The following is a 16,003-nucleotide window of genomic DNA, read 5'->3' as shown; positions in this document are numbered from 1 at the left end:
AGATCAAGATCTAGGCCTCAGTGTGAGCTGCCCCTATTGGGTTAATAAGGGAGTGGAGCATTGAGAGGCACGTATAGCCTCGGCTTGCTCTCCCTGCTTTGCTAACCTCTCACCAGGGAGCCTGCTTGTTGGGAGTAGCGCAGATTCCCGAGCACTCCTGTTTTCTGAGGACTATGTCTCCCTGATTTGTAACTTGCAGGCTCTATAAGTATGGAAAGTGTGGGAGGAGAGAAATCTCAAGGACATGCTGGTCTTCTGCACCTGCTCTCCACCTCAGTCAGGCTCAAGTGCTTCCTTGACATTTCTCCCACTCATTCTGTGGTGCCCTCTGGAGCTGATATTCTTCTATCCTGTAGGGCTGAGAGGGGTAACAATGCACCCAGAACAGTGTGGTGGATGCAGAAAAGACAGCTCACAGGCCCTCTGCCAGTAGTGGTGCATGACCCTCTTCTGCTCTGAGCTGCTCTTTCTTCTCCGCATCCAGTCATGATCACCCCTTGTCTCCCTAGGCTTCCTCAGAGTCTTTGTTTCAGTTCTTCAAATCTTTACTTTTCTGTTTACTTCTGAAGTATCTCCAGGGTTGGAATAGAGGAGGAAACTCACAGCCCATTTTCAGCTCCACACTTCCACTCACTCTGCTCCCTTTTACTCCCACCCCCACCCCCCCTCCAGGCAAATGTTATTCACAACTTACAGTTGCTTCTTCTGGCAAAAAGCTGTATCACTGTATCAGCCTTTGCTCTCCTAAATTAGTTATTGATTCTTCATCTACTTCCCATCTTCAAAAATGTTCTAAATCTTCCAGTCTACTATTGACTCCTCTCCACTTCATATTATCCAGATGTGTTTATACTTCTTTTCTTCTGCTTTACTTTCGTATTTGTAGGATTTCAAGAAGTAGAAAAATAGAAGCATTTGGTCACTGTGTTGTGTTTACAGAAGTCCTCCAATAGGAAATATTTAGAGAACTAAACAAACTGATTCTCAAGTTCATCTGGAAGGAAAAATATGGAAGAATAGTCCAGAAAATTTTGAAAAAAGAAAGAGACTTGATATATTATCACATGCTATAGAGCTATAGGAAATAAAACACTATAGTATTGGCACAAGAAAAGAAAAATCAATTATTAGAATATAGATCTGAGAAGAAATGCTTAAATGTAATTAGTTCATGAATAGAAATAGGCATTTCAAATCAGTAGGACAATGAACTATTCAATATCTATTCCTGGGACAACTACCTGCCTGTTTAGAAATAAAATTAAAGTGTACTCCTGCTACAGGTTGAATCATATCTCCTCAAAAGATATGTTAAAGTCCTAATCCCTTGTACCTGTGAATGTGACTGTACAGTTAGTTTTGTGTGTCAACTTGGCTAGGCCATGGTGCCCAATTAGCTGGTCAAACACTAGTCTAGACATTTCTGTGAAGGTATTTGTAGATGTGATTAACATTTATAATCAGTTGACTTTAAGTAAAGGAGATTACCCTCTATAATGTGGGGGGTGGGCCTCATCCAATCAGTTGAAGGCCTAAAGAGCAAAAACTGAGGTTTCATGGAGAAGAAATTCTGCCTTAAGACTGTAACATAGAAATCCTGCCTGAGTTTCCAGCCTGCTGGCCTGCCTTATGGATTTTGGACTTGAGATTGAAACATCAACTCTTACCTAAATTTCCAACCTGTCAGCCAGCTGTTCTATAGATTTTTTTTTTTTTTTTGTGAGGAAGATCAGCCCTGAGCTAACATCCGTGCTAATCCTCCCCTTTTTGCTGAGAAAGACTGGCTCTGAGCTAACATCTATTGCCAATCCGCCTCCTTTTTTTTTTTTCCCCCAAAGCCCCATTAGATAGGTGTATGTCATAGTTGCACATCCTTCTAGTTGCTGTATGTGGGATGTGGCCTCAGCATGGCCGGACAAGCTGTGCGTCGGTGCATGCCCAGGATCCGAACCCGGGCCGCCAGTAGCAGAGCGCATGCACTTAACCGCTAAGCCACAGGGCCAGCCCTCTATAGATTTTTGACTTGCCAGCCTCCACGATCACTTGATCTAATTCCTTAAAATAAATTTCTCTCTCTCTCTATATATATATACATGTATATACACACATACATATATAGATATTATATATAAAATGTAACATATAAAATATTCTTACATATGTATACAATTGGTTCAGTTTCTCTGGAGCACCCTGACTGATACCATGATTTTATTTGGAAGTAGGATGTTGGCAGATGTAATCAAGTTACGATGAGGTCATTAAGGTGGGCCTTAATCCAATATGCCTGGAGTCCTTATAAAAAGAAGAACACTGCCACTGAAGACAGAAGCACACAGGGACAACGCCATGTGATGACAAGGGCAGAGATTAGAGGGATGTGGCTGCAAGCCAAGGAATTCCAGTCACCACCAGAAGCTGGAAGAGGCAAGGAAGGGTTCTACCCAGAGTCTCAGAGGAAACATGGCAAAGCTAACACCTTGATTTCAGACTTCTATCTTCCAGGACTATGAGAGAATAAATTTTTCTTCTTTTAAGCCACCCAGTTTGTGGTACTTTATTACAGCACCCCTACAGAACTAATATAATCTTTTATCTAACTCCACACATAAAAATTCATTCCAGAGGAATTAAACAGATAAGTATAAAAAACTATAAAATTATTCGAATAACAAAGAATAATATCTAGAAATGTAGATCACTTACTAAATCCGGGCATGGTGCTCAGTGCTTTTCTGGACAGGCACTATCTTTGTCTCTGTTTTGCAGACCAATGAGCAGGCCTGGATCCAGCAAGAGGCACAGTCAAGATTTGAACCCACAAAGTCTGAATTCAGAATCTATAGGAGAAAAAAAGTGTTGGAAAGGGGAGGGCTCTACTATGAAAGATACAAAACCAAAAGCCAAAAGGAAGAAAAGTTGACAGCCTAACCGCGTGAAAATTCAGCAATTCAGTATGACAAAGGCAATGTAAATAAAGTTAAGACAAGACATAGGGAAAAGTACTTTCGATATATCTAATAGACAAAGGACACAGCTACTGTAAACCAGAGAAGAAAAATCAAATAACTTAGCAAACAATAACAAGGGACATAAATAGATAAAGAGAATAAAAGTGCAAATGGCCAATAAACACATGAAGAGACGTTTATTCTCGCTAATAATCAGGGAAATGCACGTTGAATGACGTCACTTTTTGCTTTTTAATTTGGCAAAGAGTAAAGTGGTTGATAATACTGTTTTACTGACGAATTACTCTCCCACGCTATTGGTAGGTTATGACTTGGTAAAGGCTTTTTGGTACTTAATTTCACAGTGTGCATAATAATAAGAAATGCACGTTCTCTTCAATCCAGCAATCTCCTCTCGCCCTCCCCCTCACACTCACATTAGATTTCCATATCAGTCAGGACATATGATAGAATTCTGGTTAACTTAAGCAGAAAATTAGCTTAATAGGAAAATATCTGGTAGTTTGCAGAGTTGATGGAAAGCCTTGACGTCCAAGTTCAACAATCTGGCAGGAGTCAATGGAGACTGGAGAGCTGAAGATCCAGCGAAGTTCATGCCTCAGGAACAGTCTGATTGCAGGCAGCCACTCTCTCTGTCACCGTTAGAATTGTGGCCACCACTACTCCACTCTGTCATCACTGCTGCTGCCACTAACAGCCTCTAACTGTCTTTGAGCCTTTGTGTTACTCTCTGCTGATTCACAAACCCAGGTGAGTGCTATTGGTTAAGCATAGGTCACATCCTGATCTTGGCACCAGGGGCAGAGCCAAGACATGTGTGGCTTCTTTCAGCATTTAAAGTGGAGATGGGGGCCTGCCACCTACATAGATTTACACCTTGAATAGGGAAAGTGTTTGTATAAAGAGCAGCCAAAGTCAGCAAATACCTATAAATGGATCTGCCTGTATCAGTCAGGGTTCTTCAGAGAAACAGGACATATATATAGAGAGAGAGGGGTGGAGGAGGGGTGTGGAGGGGAAAATTTATTATAAGGAATTGGTTCACATGATTACCGAGGCTAAGAAGTCCCAAGATCTACAGTTGGTAACCTGGAGACCCAGGACAACCAATAGTGTAAGTTCTAGTCCAACTCCAAAGACCTGAGAACCAGGAGAACTGATGGTAGAAATTCCATTCCCAAAGCTGGCAGGCTAGAGACCCAAGAAGGGCCAATGTTTCAGTTTGAGTCTGAAGGTAGAAAAGAACCAATATCCCACCCAGTTCAACCAGTCAGGCAGGAGGAGTTCCCTCTTACTCAGCCTTTTTGTTCTATTCAGGTCTTCAATTGATAGGATGAGGCCAACCCACATTAGGAGGGCAATCTGATTTACTCAGTTTACCAAGTCAAATATTCATCTCATCTAGGAACACCCTCATGGACATACCCAGAATGTCTGGGCACCTCGTCACCTGGTTGTTGACCTATTAAATTAGCCATCACACCGCTATTGTGGCTACTCAAGATCTATAGACACTCTCTTCCCATATTTTCCCTAAACCTGCCCATGCCAAAAAGTATTTGGCTACCATCATGTAACTTTCCCATGTACAGATCAAAAGCACCAGCCTTCTCCCTTTAGGGAGATAGCCCAGGGTCTCATCAGTTACCACATCCAGATCTCCATCCAGGATCTCTGGGTCATGTGCATTCCGTCTCTAATTTTCACTATTCCATCTCTATATTCTATAAACTATAGTGGTGTGTTGGAGCCAGCTCATACTAGGATTTTTGTGAACTGGTTATCAACACAACCATTATTCAAAATTAGATTATATACACTTACAACGAAATAAATTATATTAAACACAAAAGGAGTAAATACTCAAAACTCATCACTTCCTAATTATTTTACTATTATCTATAGTCTTGAAGTTATTTCATCTATTGTACCTGTGTGGTGGAAATACTGTAGCCTGACATTCTACTCAACACCTTTTCTCAACTGTGTTCAATAATATCACATTAGTGGCATGCAATTGGACAGTGCAAGTATTTATACAACAAAAATGGGCAAACATCACCATAAACTAAGGCTTATTTCTTTTTTTTTTCTTTATTTTTGAGTGACTGTCTAGACTTAAGGAAGTGACAGAAAAAATGTCAATAATGGTGATTAAACTTAAATATGCATCACGTCTACTGCTGTTCATTGTGAATAGCAAAAAATTGATATAATATTCATCTAGTGTTTGAAAACTATTACCTGATGCAGCAGTAGGGTTTTCAAGCTGTGAACAAACCAGTGAAGTCTGACATAGATCTTCATTGCGTTACTTCCTTCTTATTTGTTAACATAAAAGAAAATATCAGCCAACGTTTACGTCAGAACTAGACTAATTCATCACCTGCAATCAGAGATTGGCTACAGATACAAGAATTTGGCAAAAATCAATACAAGTATTCTGTGAGAATCAATTGACTATACTGAATTTACAAGTAAGATATCGTATATTTATTATTATTTGTAAATTATGTGAATACATTTTTTTTTGGGTGGGACAGGTGCCTTTTATTGGTCTGACCAACATTTGACTAGTAGCAGGCTTGGGCAGAGCCCTTCTATCTGTCCTGGCTCCCATCTCCCATCTCCTGGGAGCTGAGGACTCACCCTCAGGGGAGAGAGTGTCCTGGGCAGGGGTGGCAGGCAGAGCCAGGATAAAAAGTACAGGGTTGGGATCTGAAAGGGGCTAAGGGTGATGTACAAAACGTAGAGTTACCAGACCATGCAGATAAATCGTCCATCTGGGCAGAGCAGAGGCTGTTTCCCCACACAGGCCCCTCGGCCCTTGCCAGGAATGGGAGGGGTCAGAGGAAAAGCTTCCCCTAAAGCTTCCTACTGGGCCCTTCGTGCCATCAGCATCTCCAGGATGTTGTCCTCAGATTCCTTCAGGCTCTGCTCCGGGTAGGATCTTTTCTGTTCCAATTCTTTAATTTTTTCTTCTGCTATTTTCTGTTTCTCTAATAGCTGATTGTGAATTACCTTCTTGGATTGAAGAATAAACATTCTTCCTACACCTTCGTACATGTTAGTCTCATCTACCAAAGTCATAATCTCTGTGTCTGTAAGAAGTGCATGCTTTTTCGTTCTGTTTAGCTGTTCAATCCGTATGTCTGCAAGCTTCACCTTCTGTTGAGTGTCAATAATTTTGGCTTGAAGTTCTGTGAAAGCCTTCTTCAACTCCAGCTCCATGGGGGATGCCATCTTGGTTCACTCTCTGCGGTGAATACATTTTTTGTCAGTAAAATTTATAAGCTTATGTATGCTGTAATATTGTGGTTTATAATAATAAATATGTATTTGGTCTTTGTCCCGTTTCTGGCACAGAGCTCCTAAAACACTTAGATTTTCCTAAACAATGAGAACCACAATTGTGTCTTTTGTTATTTTAATGAGGTGACTTTTGGAAGGCACCTGAGTTTGGGGGCTGGCTGCCAAGAGAACCACGTGATTAGAGGGATGGAACGTTCAGTCTCACACCCCTGACTTCTGGGGAGGAGAGAGAGGCTGGAGGTTGAATCAATCAGCAGTGATTTAATCAATCATGACTGTGTAATGAAGCCTCCATAAAAACCCCAAAAGACAGGGTTCAGAGAGCTTCTGGGTTGATGATTGTGTGGAGATTGGGGAGGGTGGTACATGCTGGGAGAGGGCATTCCCTCATGCCTTGCCCTATACATCTCTTCCATCTGGCTGTTCTTGAGTTATATTCTTTTAAAATAAACTGGTAATCTAGTAAATAAAATGTTTCTGAGTTCTGTGAGCTGCTCTAGCAAACTAATAGAACCTGAGGAGGAGGTCATGGGAACTTCTGATTTCTTTTCTTTTTTTTTGTGAGGAAGATTAGTCCTGAGCTAACATCTATTACCAGTCCTCCTCTTTTTGCTGAGGATGATTGGCCCTGGGCTAACATCTGTGCCCATCTTCCTCTACTTTATATGTGAGACGCCTGCCACAGCATGGCTTGATGAGCGGTGCATAGGCCCGGGATCTGAACCCGTGAACCCTGGGCTGCCATAGTGGAGCACGTGAACTTAGTCACTATGCCACCGGCCGACCCCAAAAACCTCTGATTTATAGCCAGTCAGTTAGAAGGATGGGTGACAACCTGGACCTGCAGTTGGCCTCTGAAGTGGGTGGGTGGGAGGCAGTCTTGTAGGACTGAGCCCTTAACCTGTAACCCAAAAAGGGGGTCGTTGGAAGCTCCAATCTATAGCCAGTCAGTCAGAAACACAGGTGATAACCCAGATTTGGGATTGGTATCTGCAGTGGAGGGCAGTCTTGTGGGACTGAGCCCTTAACCTGTGGAATCCGATGCCGTCTCTGGGTAGATGGGTGTCCGAATTGTTGACTGGTAGGACACGGAGCTGGTGTGGGGGAATCGCTTGGTGTGTGAGGGCAATCACCTCCCCCAACATCTGAATTGGTGACCAGATCCTATTTAATGTGTATATTTTGTTTTCTGGAAAGCTGGTTGTTAAAAATTTGCCAGGACACCAACGTCTATGGATTAAATTATAATGTTAACTACCAACAACATGTCAATATGAGTGAATTTTTCTCAACATAAGTGAAAAACTTAAGTCTCAAAAGATTAGATACAAGATGATAGTCTTTTTATAAAGTTAAAAGTGATTTAAAACACTTTTGAAAGTAAACATATACTAATGTCTATTCACATTCTTGGCTCTTTTCTTTTTTCTTTTTATTTACTTTTTCCCCCGAAAGCCCCAGTAGATAGTTGTATGTCATAGCTGCACATCCCTCTAGTTGCTGTATGTGGGACGCGGCCTCAGCATGGCCAGAGAAGTGGTGCCCGCCCGGGATCCGAACCCGGGCCGCCAGCAGCGGAGCGCTCGCACTTAACCGCTAATCTTGGCTCATTTTTAATTGAGCAAAGAGCAATTATTTATTATTCTTTTATTGTTGAGTTGTAAGAGTTCTTTATATATTCAGGATACCATACTCTTATCAGATTTGCAAATATTTTTTCTCATCCTGGGTTGCCTTTTCACGTTCTTGACTCCTTGACATCTTGCCTCATCCTCTTTGAAACTAGAACTAGGAGTCTCCCTGGAAGGAAACTTACTCTTTAGTCCAAGTTTCAGGGCTCAGGAGAAGCTGAGTCTCAGAAGGAAGGAAATAGTTAATCACTTAGTGTGAGAGAAGCAGCAGTTTTCAGGTGAATGACAATTAATTAAACAAAAGTTCTGAATTCAATCCAGAGCCAATTTTGGCATCTGCAGAGATTCAATTAGCTGTGATTACACCCAGAGACTGGAAATGCAGTGCCCTCAGGTCCCTCTGCCCCCTTCACGTTTGGGTCCAAGGGCAGGGTCTGGAATGCCTGGTGTGGGCAGGGAGCATTTCCAGACAGCTCTGGCCAAGTGGTGCTGCAGCAGAAGCCCCGAGACCTACAGTCCCAATGCCACAGCAATAATGCTGCAGGCTTTATGTCAGCTGAAATATAAATGGCCTGAAGAGAGGGCCACTTTCCTCTGTCCAAGCCTAGATAAGTCTCTGAAAGATCTGTGGCCAGGGCTTCTCCTGTGGTTTGCCTAAGGAGCTCTCCTGCTAAATGGCAGGTTGTGTGTGTTAGCACCTGCCAGCTTCTTCTGGGCAGGCAGGAGTTTCAAGAGGGCCTTTTCCTCAGGGATTATCTTAAGAACACCCAGAAAGGGCAGGGCAGAGCTGGAGGAGGATGGAATGCTGGAGACAGCCCCAAATGGGGTGCTGGAGGGCCGTTTTATGGCCATGCTTTTGTTTTTTAAACATGCATTGAACACCGTGTGCCATGGCATCTCATAGAGTAGATACCCATTAATTGAGCAAATGAACGACTCCTGGGATGGTCACTATTATAGTCTTCATTTTATATGTGAGGAAACTGAGGCTCAGAAAGGTTAAAGTCAAGTGAGCACTAAGTGGAGGAGCTAGGACTGTTTGACTTTAGATCCTGAGCTCTTCCCATAAAAAACCTCATTTTGGAATAAAGTTAATGTGCTTGTGAGGCTCATGTAGGACTCACACCTGTAGCACAAAACTGCTCACCAAAGAATAATTCCCTTCCTTCTTTGCTCTTTCTGATAATCCACTCCATACTCAAACTTCTGTAAGGGAAGTCTGATCTTTCTCAGTCCACCTGGAATGCCTTCTCCTTAACTCTTACCTCCTATCCATCAGCCCATGTTGCTGCCCCTCATCTCCCCCTCTTCTCCCTGTTTCAAAACAAGGCTTTTAAAAGCAGCTCAAATGTTGCCTTTTGCAGGTAGTCTTCCCAGAATCATCCCACCAAACTCCCCTCTCTCCCAGCTGCCTGTCAGTCCTGCTGTGCCTGTTGCAGGGCTGTAATATAGGCATTATAGTCTCTGTCATATGCACTCCTATGCACACCAAAACTTGAGTGCTCATAGCAGCGTTATTCCTAATAGGCAAAAAGTAGAAACAACCCAAATATCCATCAACTGATGAACAGATAAACAAAGTGCAGCTTCCATACAATGGAATATTATTTGGTCACAAAAAGGAACAAAGTACTGATTCATGTGTGGGCATCTCGTATTCCGTTCCTCCTGTAGGTATCCCAAGAGCAGGGCCTGAGACTTTTCCATCTGTGTTTTCCTGCTATTCCCAGCTCTGCTACCCATAGAGTCTAGGGGACAAGAGTCAACCACCATCGGCCGGCCCCGTGGCTTAGCAGTTATGTGCTCGTGCTCCGCTACTGGTGGCCCGGGTTCAGATCCCGGGCGCGCACCGATGCACCGCTTCTCTGGCCATGCTGAGGCCGCGTCCCACACACAGGAACTAGAAGGATGTGCAACTATGACATACCACTATCTACTGGGGCTTTGGGGGAAAAAAGGAGGCGGATTGGCAATAGATGTTAGCTCAGAGCTGGTCTTCCTCAGCAAAAAAAGAGGAGGATTAGCATGGATGTTAGCTCAGGGCTGATCTTACACACACAGACAATAAATAAATAAATAAAAATAAAAATAAAAATACAAGTCTGGGTAGAATATTAAAAAAAAAAAAAAATCGTCAACCACCATGGAAGTCTCTCCTGACTTGGCCACCTGCAAGGTCCACCACAATATGGTGGATACAACAAAAGAGGCATTCCTCCTAAAACAGATCTTGGATCTGTGTCCATAAAATAACTCAAGAAGGGGATGCCCTGGACCAGACAGTATGGGAAAACCTCCTCATAGATAGAAGTCCAGCCAAGGGTCAAGGCAACACGCATATATGCTCTTCATCCTCTTCCCTCTCCTCTCTTCTTTTGCCTCCTGGTCAACACCCAGTTCAGATGGGGCTCCTGAGAACCAATGACTCTTAAGAGAAATCGTGTGAATGGAGGGAACACTGGAGAGGGAGCTTGACTATGTGGGTTCTGCTTCCCTTCCCAACTTATCACTTGTCAGTTGTGTGTCCTTGGGGGAGGAACTTCAGTTTCCTCATCTACAAAGTACTGGAGTATAAGATTCTTCAGGGCGTGGCTTAACACTGTCTGAACCCCTCAGTGCTTTACACAGCTCCTGGACATAGCAGGTGATCAGCTATGTTCTCATTTATTTGAATGGTGCCTAAAACCTACTTTACCCACCTTACAGGGTTGTTTTGAATATCTAATGAGGTCATTCAGGTGAGACACCTTGACAATTTTAAAGCCTTATAAAATATAAGGCTTTACATTGTCATGGATGGAAGAGATCATCTGTGCCCTGGCCAAACTGTACTCAAGGATGGGCCATCTGTAACTTGCAGATGTTCATAGCAGCTTTATATGTCTTTTACATGTCAATTTTTATAGTTGCCATAAATTGGAAACAACCCAAATGGCTATCATTTGGGTGAATTGTGGTGTATCCATACAATGGAATGCTGTAGTAACAGAAACAAACTACTGATGCAGAGTACATACTGCATAATTCCATTCATATAAAATTCTAGAAAATGCAAACTAATCTATAGTGACAGAAAGCACATCAATGGTTGCCTGAAAATGGGGTGAAGGGAAGGATGGATTACAAAGGGGCACAAGGAAACTCTTGAGTATGACGGAAATTTTGTTGTCTTGATCATGGTGATGGTTTCGCTGGTACACACATATGTCAAAATTCACCAAGTTGTGCACTTTAATTATGTGCAGTGTATTATACTTCAATTAGACCTCAATAAAGCTGTTAGAAAGAAAGATTAGCCTAGGATACTTTTCCTTTCATGGCTCTCTTTTCCCTTCCCTTTCTCCTCTTCCAGAGAAAATGTTCTGAGAGGTAGGCATGTGATTGTTCTTCTTTGAGGGAGAGCCCCGTCTTTGTTGAGTTTCACTCTGTTTCTCCCTGAAGTTTTTCCCTAACCTGACTGCAAGGAAACAAGCTTCTTTCTAATTTATTGTTCTCTCGGTGCCTTCTCCCTTCTGAAGGTTTTGGCTGATGGTCCTGGTAGATTTTGGATGGAGAACAGGATTGTATGGTGGCTGGATCCCAAGCTCGTCTTGGATCCAGCCTTTAGAACCGTAAATCATGCATTACCCAGTCCTCCAATTTACCCATACAGCAGCCTGACTCTACCCCATTACCTGCATCCCATCTGAGGTGGCCATCACTGAGAACATGGCATCTTAATGATAATTTTCCCTAAAAAGATGGCGTCATATTGATAATTTTTATCAGAGACTAGTCCAGATAAAACCTCTAGCTTCACCCAAAACTCTGGGCTCTTTGGGGGTAGCGGCTGGGGAGGAGCATATGGCTATAAAATCTTTTGGCTCCAGAGACCCCTCTGTCCACCCAGAGTCAGTCCCTGGGCCCTAACAACCAATTTCAACTTCATTTAATGCCTGCTGAGTTTCTCTAGCCCACAAGTCCCTGAGTCCCTTCTCAGCCTGCTGCTTGGTTTTGCTAGCGTCCTTCTGGTTTTCCAATCACATATTCCTGCAGAGAGTAATAACACAACCGTTTCAATAATCTTCAACAATACAGAGACCTTGTGCACTCTCTGAACACATTTGCAGAGATAAAATCATGCTTACCCTCACGCCAAGCTAAGAAGGCAGGGATGGGTATCTTATTTAGCAGATGGGGACAGAGGGTGAAGAGACTCAGTCAATATCATGTAGAAGAGACCAGATGCGTGTTTAGGTCATTTGTCTGCCAGGTCTGGACTTTCTCCTCCAGTCTCCCCACCGTTTGCTGTGCATGGAGGCTGGGAGAAGGAGGGAGCTGGCAGTAGTGAGGCCTCTGCTCCCAGACCCAAGTTGGTCTGAGCAAGATAACACCAGCTGGAGGCCACACATCCTTGATCAGCCTGGGCCAACGTCTGATGCCTCAGGATAGACAACCCATCTGCTGCAAATACCACCTCAGCCCCCAGGAGCTGAGCCTGCACTTCCCTTAAACAGGAATGCTGATCTTCTGTATTCTTTTTTCCATAGACTTCCCTCCACCCCATACAGCTCCCTCAAGAGCCCTGGAGCTTTCTGGATACAGAGCAGGGCAAGATTAAAAAAGGTAGGGGGGACTCAAAGCAGCAGCTGCATCAGGACTGTGTGTGTGTAGAAGTCCTAGCTGCTCTCTCAACCATACCAGGCATTCAGCAAGTCATACTCTTCAGAAGGGCACTATATTTGTCTGCTGGGGCTGTCGTAACGAAATACCACAGACTGGGGGGCTTAAACAACAGAAATTTATTTCTCAAAGTTCTGGAGGCTAGAAGTCCAAGATCAAGGTGTTGGCAGGGTTGGTTTCTCCTGAGGCCTCTCCCCTTGGCTTACAGGTGGCTCCCCTCTTGCTGTGTCTTCTCGTGGTTATCTCTCTGTGCATGTATGTTTCTGGCGTCTCTGTGTCCTGATCTCCTCTTATAAGGACACTAGTCATATTGGATTGGGGCCCACTCTAACAACCGCATTTTAACTTAATTACCTCTTCAAAGGCCCTATCTCCAAATACAGTCACATTCTGAGGTACCAGGGGTTAGGGCTTCACCATACGAGTTTTGAGGAGATACAATTCAGCCCACTACAGGCACAAAGTCCCAGTTGGGTGGATGAGGGTCTGGCTTCCTGCACTGGACATCCTGCTGCCCTCAGTGAGATCACATCCTCCAGACTGTGGCCCTAGACACAGAGTAATAGCCAAGATCAGCTGGTGAGTGTGAGCCTCCTGTCCCATAGGGGTCGCTCTGCCCAGGCTTTCTAGAGGTGTTGCCTGGGAAGATTCTGGCCCAGTGTTGCACATAGACCCTACCTCTAGCCTCTTGCCCATTTTTCTCTCTTTTCTAACACTTGCCTTCAAGTAATAATAAAATAAATATAATGGCTAACATTGATTGAAGCTTATGGTGTGTTAGACTTGATGTTTCTTTTGTTTTTGGAAGACCAGCCCCGAGCTAACATCCAATGCCAATCCTCCTCTTTATTGCTGAGGAAGACTGGCCCTGGGATAACATCCGTGCCCATCTTCCCCTACTTTATATGGGATGCCGCCACAGCATGGCTTGCCAAGTGGTGCGTCCGTGTGTGCCCGGGATCTGAACCGGTGAACCCTGGGCTGCAGCAGCAAAGCGCGCGCACCCAACCACTTGCCCCACCAGGCCGGCCCCTTGATGTTTCTATATACAGGTTTCACCCCGCTATCCAAAAGGAGAGCATTCCTATGAAACCTTTTGTAAGCTGAAATGGGGTAAAGTGAAGAAGCAATTACCTTAAGACACATTTCGCTAACAAATACACAAAAAAATTGAGATACAGCACAGTTGTTCATAGACACAGTTCAAAGCTATAGCGGCTGGATGCTGAGATGCTGAGTGTAGTTCCCCGGGAAGCCGCTTGGCGGCGCCACTCTCGCTGCTCCAGGTGCACGCTGCCTCTATAAGGGCTCACTGCAAAACAAACACTGAACTCTGTTTTTGCCTTTTTTTGTAAAAGTGAAAATCCTCTTTAGATTTCTTTAGTTAGCAAAAACAGGTACTAATGTAGGTCTTCCATAAAGTGAAGTGGCACAAAGCAAACTTCCAAAAAGTGGAGGATACCTGTACGGTCGGTGCTTCCTATTCGTGGGTTCCACTTCTGTGGATTCAACCAACCGCGGATTGAAAGGCTTATGACGGTGGCATCTGTACTGAACATGTACAGACTTTTTTCTTGTCATTATTCCCTAAACAATACAGTATAACAACTATTTACATAGCATTTACTTGTATTAGGTATTATAAGTAATCTAGAGATGATTTAAAGTATATGGAAGAATGTGCATAGGTTATATGTGAATGCCATGCCATTTTATATAAGAGACTGCAGCATCTGTGGATTTTGGTATCCATGAGGGTCCTGGAACCAATCCCTGTGGATACCTCGGGACGACCATATTATTGAGTTGTATTATTATACCCATTATATGGACGAGGAAACTGGGACTTGGAGAGTCATTTGTCCAAAGCTACACAGCTAGTTGAAGGGACCTTGGAAATCATATCCTTCACTATACAGATGAGGACATTTGGGGCTCAAAGAGCCTGTGCAGAGAGGGCCAGTCCCCATTTTGGACAAAGGGATCCTGGATGCTGACAGAGGGGACTCCAGAGGAGTGTGGGCCTTGGAAAGTGCTGAGTATCCCATAGGAATTGCCTCTGCAGGTCTCTGCAGTTCCTCAGTGTGTTGGGTGAACTTAAACAGGGAAGGACTAGTTCTAGGGCTCAGGGCTCTGAGGGACAGAGAGAAGGAGTGAGATTAATGCAAACTCTCTTCCAGACAGAAGAATTCAGGGCACTGTATCGTAAAAAGACATCACAGAGATAGAAAAGAGGCAGAGGAAGGCCTCTAGGATGATTCAGAGACGAGGAGGGTCTTGTGTCAAAACAGAGCCTGAGATGGTAGAGATTTGATCATGGGCCTGGAAGGTGTCCTTTGAAGCTCAATGGAAGGACAGCAGAGGAAATACTATTTTACACAAAGGTTCAAAACAAGTGGAACTTGTCACTGTGATTTTGTGCAGGCTGAAAATATGATCAAAGCCGCAGAATCTTAGACCTGGATGGGCCTTCTGAACTTAATAAGAGGTCAGATGAGTTGGTCACAGGAGGCGATGCAGTTGAAGGGAAAGGGTTCCGAATGGGGTGGCAGGGGAAGGGCCTCATTTATTCAACAAAATGAGCAGATCTAGGTACTAAATCCTGCTCTGACTTTAACTAGCTGTGTGATCTTGGACAAGTAGCCTAAACCTCTCTAGATTTCCTTCTATGCAAACTGAGGATGCTAACTATGTAATGTTTAAGGGCACTCCCAATTGTAGCACTCTAAGATTCTGTGGTCCATGGACAGGGAGAGAAGATCTGAGTGGTCAGGATGGCTTACAAGGGAGGAGGGTGGAGTCAGAAGCAGGCTCCCCGTATTTTGCTCAGAGAATAGCTTCCATGAGCATACCTTCTCCAGAGAATAACCATTGGGGTGATCATCAGAGACCTGAAACCATTTGGGAAGGACTATGGTCTGACCTAGTATGTTGTCCTTTATAGAGCTATTTAGCGGTACAGATTGGAAGACAAAATGGAAGGTCACTGGTGGAGTAAATAAACTTTGGAACAAGACAAACCTGGGTTTGAATGCCACCTCTGCCGTTTACTTGCAATATATCTTTGGGCAAATTATGTAATCTTTTTGTACTCAAATTCCTCACCAGTAAAATTGGGATAATAGTACATTTCTCCCAGAGTTGATGCAAGAAATAAACGAGATAAAGCATACAAAGCACTCAGTACAGTTCCTGGTAAGTTGTAAATCCTCCTTACGTGGTTGCTTAGTGTTATTATTATTAGTTCACAGCAGGTATGGTAGAAAGAGGAGACAGTCCAGTTCAGCCAGGACAGGCTGTGGAACATGCCCTCTTGAAGCTTGGCCTGTCTCCCTGGACATTGCAGGTTTCCAGGAAACTAGAATCTGAGGTCTGTCAAGTAGCAGGATAGTTATTCGGCTAATTAATGGTCTAAGAAAGAGCTGA

At 43.7% G+C, this 16,003-nt stretch overlaps 1 pseudogene; it reads right to left on the bottom strand.

Moving 5' to 3' along the window:
• Positions 1-5,846: 5,846 nt before the first annotated feature.
• Positions 5,847-6,215, bottom strand: LOC101389790 (prefoldin subunit 1 pseudogene; annotated as a pseudogene).
• Positions 6,216-16,003: the final 9,788 nt, after the last annotated feature.

Source organism: Ceratotherium simum, chromosome 7 (assembly GCF_057802395.1).
Source record: "Ceratotherium simum simum isolate JZ-2026a chromosome 7, ASM5780239v1, whole genome shotgun sequence".
Taxonomy (NCBI): Eukaryota; Metazoa; Chordata; class Mammalia; order Perissodactyla; family Rhinocerotidae; genus Ceratotherium; species Ceratotherium simum.
This window is presented reverse-complemented; position numbering and strand designations above follow the sequence as displayed.